The following is an 8,540-nucleotide window of genomic DNA, read 5'->3' as shown; positions in this document are numbered from 1 at the left end:
GTTCTTTCCAGCTGGGGTGAAGGGGGATTGGGTTGCTTCACCTGATTTCCCCATCCTTTCCACTCGCGGTTCCATCCCTTCGTCCTGGAGCATCGGCAGGTATCCACCTCGCCAACTTCCCTTTCCAAGCCAGCCAGCTTTTAAAATATTGCAGTTAGAGCGTCTCTGCTCTGAAGGATTTTCTCCCCAGGACTGTCAAGAGCTTTTTAGTATCTGGCTGTAGCTGCTGCATGCAGGTGGAAGTAAAGCAGAAAAATTCTGTACCACTTTCTGACACACCTTAACCAACTGCATAACCCCACCCTGGCTCCTCTATGCAATAGTCCTTGCCTCTGCTTTGTTCGGGATACCTTCAGGCATATTATTAATGTGGCAAGATAATGCTTGCTTTTGGAACATCAGTGGGTCTCATTTGTCTGGTTTGTGAATCACCTTTATTGCCCTGTTTTTAAAGGGATGCCATTTACTGAATCCTCTGCTTCCAACCCAGCTTTTGGAAACAGTTGCTTTATTATTCTGTGCAGTTGTGAAGTGCAGGCACCCTCATGGTTCTCCCTCCTTTTTACCCATATAGCCATTTTGGCTTTATTTCTTTATACAGGGCAGGAATTATAATGATTTCTAAATTCAGTAGTATACTTTGGCATGAGTGGTGGCAGTTATCTCTTAAAATGCTGAAGTGTCTTATAGCTTGCAAACTTTGGGTTTGAATTTTGTTTTAAAAGAATAACTCCCTTTGATATGAATACTTTCTTTCTCATGAAGATATTAGGACATATTTCCCCCTTTTGATACTTCGTTTATAATATGTAGGTTTCACATTTTATACAGAATATCAGAGTTAGAAGGGACCTTGGAGGTCTTTTAATCCAACCCTTCTGCTGAAGCAGGATATCCTATACCATTTTGGACAAATTGCTGTCCAATCTATTCTTAAACATCCACAAATTCAGAACGCAAGCCCTTCCACTGATCAATTCTCACTGATAATTAATTTTGTACAGTATATGTTTTCTTGTGTGTCACATGCTTGTGCTGTATTTGTTACATTTGTTGGGATGTGATTAATTGCTAATCCAAGGTTTAAGATGGTGCCTCAATGCTCTGCTGCTGTTTATCAAAATATAATGTAATGTGAATAATGTTTTAATAGTATGTGTGATTACCACTTTCTGGCATCAGTTGTTCCTCTTCATGCCTTTAAGAAGTAATTCCTTTCTTTTCAGCATTGTATTAATACCTTCCTCCTCACCTCTCAAGTTCAGAAGTATTATTGTTTATATTTGTTGCCATATCTCTATATAGCTATGCCATTGGATCCAGCAGCAGGTGGAAATATTGTTGAATGGCCAAATTTATTTTGTGTTTGAATTGCTTCTGGATTTGGCGAAATTGTAACCACATGTTCATAATCCAAGATAAGGCTTTATTACTAATATTAATTTAAGGGAGTTTCCATATTTGAACCTTCAATAGTTTGAAGGCGTTCAAATTTGTCTTAATTTCTAATACTGAAAACAATAAGAGAAAATGACTATGCTGCCTCAAATTGCTGCAGTTGCAGCAATAAATTCTTCATTCTGTGCAAAAGAGAAGGAAAGGGAAAAAGAAAAAGACTGTACCTCTGGCACTTTTTACCTCTTTTGACAATTTCTGCTCTGTTTGGTCTAAGTGAAGGGCAGCTGCAGTACCATTACGTTGCTCTTAGAGTCTTTCTCAGGATCTAAAGTTCAGGAATTGGAAAGAGGAATAAGGAAGTAGTTTCTCCAATGGGAAATAAGTAAATCACAGTGTCATAAAATAAGTATTTAAAGCTAGCTTTGCATCAAATTCAATATGTAGCATTTAAGAAGAAAATAAATCGGTTTAGCTCTCTGGCTAACAGTGGTGAAACACAGAAACCTGAAAATGATCTCAAACTGATGCCATTCTTGTGTAGCTTTTTAACAGCATAATTGCTCAAAAAAGTAAGTTCAATAGAATTTACTTTCAGATGTGAATATAGATTCATGGGATTTTTAAAAAAAGACTGGTAGGGAATCATTATTTTAGAATATTCTAAAATATGAAGGTGCTTAAAATGATCAGCAAGCTGACCATTGTGCTAATTTTGAATAAATCAGTTATTCACTTGAAAGCAATGTGAAAACATTATGATCTGAAATCCTATCAGCTTGGGATCTGTATTTAAGCCCTGGTGTTTATAAGAAATCAAAACAGGACCATTTTGTTTGACCAGTCTTGACCCACCCACCCACAGATACTGCTTCTCTTTTGCTGTGCCTGCTTGTCCTCTGTGATAGGATGAGTTCCCACTTTATTAACAGTTCATAAACAGCTCAAAACAGAATTATTTAGAATAATGTTTGTGCTGAGATTATTATCATTTACTGGATTCTTTTTATTTATTTTTGAGGTCTTGCATTTTGCATGCATATTTTTCCAAGTTATTCCATTTACAGGTTATTACACTGTGAATATTTTAATGAATTGGATGACGTTGTAAATTGCCAAGAGACATTTGACTGTGGTAGGCGACAGATTTAATATATAAGTATGAATGGGCAGAGTATAAACCTCATTTTCTTCTCTTTCCAGATGTAGTTTGGATTATTATTAATGACCTGCTTGAAGATTTTGCCATTGTTCATCATGTGCTTACTGACTTGCATTCATTTGGTATCTATATTTATAGCAAAGGTTGTTGAGAGACTGGAAAAAGGATGTCAAATTCTTTAGTGATCTGGCTGATGTACAAGACTCAGTGTTATTTCCTATTTCTTTTTCAAGCCTTCCCTGGTATGTAACCTCCTAAAATAAATCTGTATTAGTATGCCTCGCCTATTCCCATACTCAGATTTTTATAGCCTCATGTGTTCTCTGTGATAAAAATGCATCATGATTCAGTCTTAAAACCAGCAATTTAAGATAGTGAATATTGCTTTTATGCCTGTTTTGTTCCAAACTATGTCAGACTACACAGTCCTTTCCCTCTGAGGGAGCAATTCACTATTTATTTCCTTGTTTGTTATGCAAGGGAAGCTAATACAAATGTTTTGCTGAACACTAAAATATTACTGGACTTCCAGGCACTGCTGAAACATAAGCTTGGGCAGTTGCTGCCAAGTTAAACCCAGACAATAAGGGAGATGAAATGAGTACCCTGGTAATATTTATTTGACTAGGTCTTATTACTATAAAAGTGTGGTAATATCATGTATACTTCTAGGCAAACTGCCATTAAAAAAAATTGCAATTTGTCACTATGTTAGATTAAAATTATTTGTCTCCATAGAATGGAATGGCCACTATTGACTTCTACGGAAAAGGTTTTAGATGCTGTAAGCAGTGTCAAAAGTAAGGGAAGCCAGCTTTTTACTTTAAGCATATCTACAATACTTTAGGTCAATATTTTTTTAAAGTGCGGTCCAAGGACTTCTGGAGGCTCCCAAGACCCTCTTAGGGTTCCGTGAAATAAAAATTATTTATCAGATATTAAAGATTGCAAAAGTTTAAGAATAAAAAGTTCTCATTCTTATTCTTACTTTTGATTTGTTAAAAAAATATAGGGCTTTTCCATGAAAACTATGTTAATATATTATGGATTTAATTGTATTATTTTTACATGATTTAATAAATATTCTACAAATGCGTCAATTGGGAAGTGAGACAAGGTCCTGAGAACAAAAAGTTTAAGAAGCCTTAGGATATGTTCTGGCTCAATAGCATTGGCTATGGCTGCTCTTTTTCATTTTCATACTTAATTGAGCCCCTTCATTAATTTGCCTGAAAGGGAGAAAGAGCCCGTTACTAAGAATGCCTAAGAAAGGCTGCTCTCTATCCCAGAACTGATGTTTCCACTATCCTGGGGTAGAGGTTTCCATTCTTTTTCCCTCCATAATCTGTACCTGAATCTCTGAATCTGCCTTTGATAGAACATGATTGACTGTTTCTCTGAAAGGAAAAGAATAAGGGTGAGAACCACAACTCTTTCTGTGGACCAGAATTAAGAAGTATTCCATTATCCCTTCCTGGTTTGTTGACAAGGAAATCCATATCGCTAAAAGTCCTGTGGGGTTCCTGTTGACATATGGAAAGGAGTTATAGGAAAAAACAGCCTGGATATAAATTATCAAAAGAATCTTCTCTGATAACTCTCATAGAAAAACCTAAGAAGCCATAAGTTCTTGCTTATAATTATCTTATTATTATTATATGAATTCTTGTCCTTTCTTCCTAGCAGAATGGAATCCTCACCACCCTCCCACTCCAGCGTTCAAGAGCTTTCTATCTTTTTTTCAGTTATCACTGATAAAGAGGTTGCAGTCCCCATAGTTAGGGGGAATCCAATAGCAGGCTTTCATTGCATTTGCTTTTTCCATGTTTTCTCTTGCTGTGAATTAGAATGATTGTCGGGCAATGAACTAGTTCACTTCACAAAGTTATAATTAGTTCTGTGCTTTTGGGAAATTCAGTGTTATTTCTGAATAACCACGTATTCTCAGACACAAACATTAGAAACATTAGCAATTGAGTGCTGAATATTCCAAAATTAGCTACCATGTAAGATGTTGATGAATCTCGGTATCCTGCACATTGATAGATTATTAGTAGATAGTCCTAAAAATTGCTGATGCTTTGTTATATATTCATATATCTCTTGAAATTAAAATCTATGAAAATATAGTGCTCTTTATTTTTCAAGTGTAATTGGCAACAGAATATCCAAAGAAACAAATAATTATTTTTAGCTTATCCTAAAAGGAAAAATACAGGATCCTGTTTGGATTAAGTGGATAAAAGAAGTACATGATCAGATGGATCTGACTGTTTAATATATAATTATGCATTTTATTTTGTTTTTTCATTATGCTATTGCATGTATGTTACTCGCATTATATATACATATATATATATATATATATATATATATATATATATATACATATATATATATATATATATATATATATATATATATATATATATATATAATGCGAATATATATATACACACACACATACATACTTATATATATCAAAAATCAAATTAGTTTAAGAAAAGAAAATAAGAGTTATTAGTCTGGTCTTATAGCCTGTATTAGCCAGAATACACTGGAAAGAGCTAGGGATGGCTCTTGTTTTTGTCATAAATAATGCTGGAAGGGAAGCTTGATAAATTCTAAGTACAGTACATTTTTCTAACATTACAGTCAAGGGAGCCATTAATATAATGACCATTCACTGTTCAATTTTTCCCATATGTTCATTCAGGTGCAGAGATAAAATACTAAAAGTATATTTTCCAGGAACTAAATTAGATGTCTATGTAAAAACAGTTAAGTTTGAAATAAATGTTGGACTTTATCTTGGATCTCATTAACCTTGTGTGGTATTGCTCTAGGAACTGTGTACCACTTAGCATGAATCTCTAAGGAGCATTCAGGTACAGGAATGTGATGGATTTAGCAGTAATGCAATATTATCACCACTGAGACTATTGATAGTTCTGTAGAAAAAATGCAAGATGTAATAGCAGAGATTCTGGACTGTGGTTTCAGTGTTTGCACATGCTAACTTACCAATAGCCTAGCACTACTGCCCAAACCTGGCTCCTCCCTGGGAGTGGGTATATGTAACGTATCACAGAGGGTCTCACCTGTGGTTTATTTAGCACGTGTCATGAACTACAGATCCTAGCTTATTTATCTTGGCTTACAAAAGAACATAATAGGCAAATAAGCTATTGTTTGTTATGGAAAAAATAAATGGATGATCTGAAAACCTAATAAAGGTTACATGGAAACCTTTAAAAATGTTGCAGTTTTCACAGTAATACATTGACATCTAATCAACTGGTATTGGGAAAAGCTGTCTTAAAATTTCATATACCAACATAAAATATCAAGGGCATGTGTGCAGATCATATTCCTTTGGATTCATATCCAAAACACTTATTACAGTTACTTTCATAAAATTTTATTATACCTGGAGCAGGTGAAGACTCAAAAGCTGATCTGGGCTATAGCTAGCCATGATAATACCTAGAAGGTTATTATTAATGTTCCTGATGATCTGTATCTGATATTTTTATCATTCTTAACAAAAGTTGCAAAATTAAATCTACTGCTGTCCTAACCACTCTGCACAGCAACAGTAATACTTCCAAACTACAGTAATACAATACAACAGGATTCTTTCAATTGTCCCTCTATAGAAAGTGGTAAGGACAGGGGAAAGAAGATGTGCTCTTCTCATATGGCACAGAAAATGCAGGCGCTATTGTGCCCGCTTCACCAGTGTCTCACTGTTGAGCAACCAAGCTAATCTGCTCATCAGCTGCACACCCAGAAACTTGATACTACTAACCACCTCCACAGCTGAATGTATGTACTTAGTATTGAGGCTTTCTTGCCTTGTCACATGTTTTTAACATGTATGATGAATAATTTTTGGATGCTATTGTTGCTTATAACTCTTTTGTATCATTATCATTGTAATGAAGATACAGTGAAGATATGTGACAATACTGTATTTCCCAACTGAGGAGTTAAAATTGTTTACTTTAATGGATGAACGTACTATGACTACTTTTAATATCTTGGGAAATACCACATTCTCAGCCATTGAGAGTATAGCTTTCTTACACATGAAGTAAATTTTGTACAAACAGAAATGTGACTACATTTAGAAACATTAATCATTAGCTATTTCTATAAAATTTTGCTTAATTGACTTGGTAACTAATGACATATCCTAAATTACTTTCAGATTTTGCTGATATAGAGATTATATTATTTCTGGTCTCTGCTAAGCCAAGCATCTGTATGCTTAGAAAGAGACTGTGGATTGATATCTCTATATTTTGTACTTTCAGAGCTGAGGAATCGCCACTTTCTTTCTCTTAACCTCCATTTCACTAAATATGAGCTGCAAGCCTCACAGCTGCAATGTAATGTAATAGCCTAATGTTTGAACCTTCTCATTTCTTTCCATCCCCATTCTAGGAATTTACTTGATGAATAATTCTGAAAAAATTGAAAAATTGCTTTCTTTTTTCTTTTGTTTTAATTGGAGCTAGTAAAAATATCAACAAATTGAATGTTTGATTTTTTTTTTTTTGATGGACTAAAAGATATGAATATTTTTTTACTATCTTGTAATTTGGAGTAAAAAATACAATTGCAGAGATAGTGTTTCTCCTCTGTCCAAAAAAAAACACCAAATAGCCTCAGATATATTTTCAAAATGTGGGAAATGTGAAAGTTTTAATGAAGGAATGAGGAGACAATAAGACTTTGAGAATCCAATGTAATGCACATGTTCTGGATACTTTGATGTAAATACCATTGCATCATGAACAAAGTTATATTTCTATTTCTGACAGAAATGTGTTATGCAAGTACCCAGGAAATCCTTCCCACATAAAATTATTAATTAAATAAATCCTTTTTTCCCTTGTTAGGTTTGTAGACATAAAATTGAGTGTTAAAAGAATTCTATGGCTTTAAAATGTCATTACTGTTAGATGATGATTATCCTCTGCGTTATCACTTAATAAATTGAATCTAAAAATGCAACCACCCATGCTCTTGTCAGTAGATATGAGGTTTCTGGAGAATGTTCTGCCAGATTTTACTGTGTCTCTTTTGGGTACAAAGTTGCTTTCTATCTTCTTCCTGCCTTCCAAAACAACCCCACAGTACATCATGTGGCTTTTTTATTTCTAGCAGCAGCAAGCACTATTCAACTATATCTCAGTTAATAAAATTGATTGTTTTACTGAGAATTAAATAAATGAAGGACATCGACATTTATAGAAATGCCAAGCACTACAGAGTGAATCTGTGGTCCAGGTGTTAGACTAGTTCTGTGTTCAAGTCCAGCCACAAACAGTCTCCCCCTATTCTTGGGGGCAACATCAAAATGAATCCTGCCTATACCAAATCAGTTTTTGTGAATCATTATCTCTCAGAACAGAAAGTCTTAAACTTTCCTAATATTTTTACATACCGTTCTTACAAAGAAATATCACTAAATCTCAACAACTTTCTATATCAACCCTCCTAGCCTGGACCAGCAATTTAGCAAAATGAAAAAGGGGGGAGGAAAACGCACATTTTTTTCTAATGAAATAATAGAACTAATTCAACTAGGTGGGCCAAGCCACAAACTATGTGAACATGGGAAGGAATTTCCCTTTGCTATGACTGACTTAATAATGATTCCACATTTTTGGCTCCTCAGTTTAAGTATGCAAAGAGGAAGCGGCAATTTACGATCCTAATGGGACATGAATTGAAAGGCCAGATTTGGAATCATATATTTCAGAAATGTATTTTGTTTTGTTTTGTTTTGTTTTTATTGGGTGTTACATAGCTATGTCAATGAGTTTGTCTGGCTAATAAGGACATATCCCAGAACAAATTGAATGTTCTCTTGTCTCGCATTTATTAATCAGAACATTGGACAGCATTTGATATGGTTCCCTTTTAAAATTTCAGTAGAATAAATCAGGTTTCATATTTACTTGTATTTCAG

The 8,540-nt window shown here is 34.4% G+C and overlaps 1 protein-coding gene across 4 annotated transcripts in view; it reads left to right on the top strand.

The window, feature by feature from the left end:
- Window positions 1–8,540, top strand: part of RASAL2 (RAS protein activator like 2) — a 235,918-nt gene that overhangs the window by 1,041 nt on the left and 226,337 nt on the right. The gene's annotated exons all lie outside the window — the stretch shown is intronic.

This window comes from Pantherophis guttatus, chromosome 3 (genome assembly GCF_059756535.1).
Source record: "Pantherophis guttatus breed Tessera chromosome 3, ASM5975653v1, whole genome shotgun sequence".
Taxonomy (NCBI): Eukaryota; Metazoa; Chordata; class Lepidosauria; order Squamata; family Colubridae; genus Pantherophis; species Pantherophis guttatus.
Note: the sequence above shows the minus strand (reverse complement) of the source record. Positions and strands in the feature narration are given on the sequence as shown.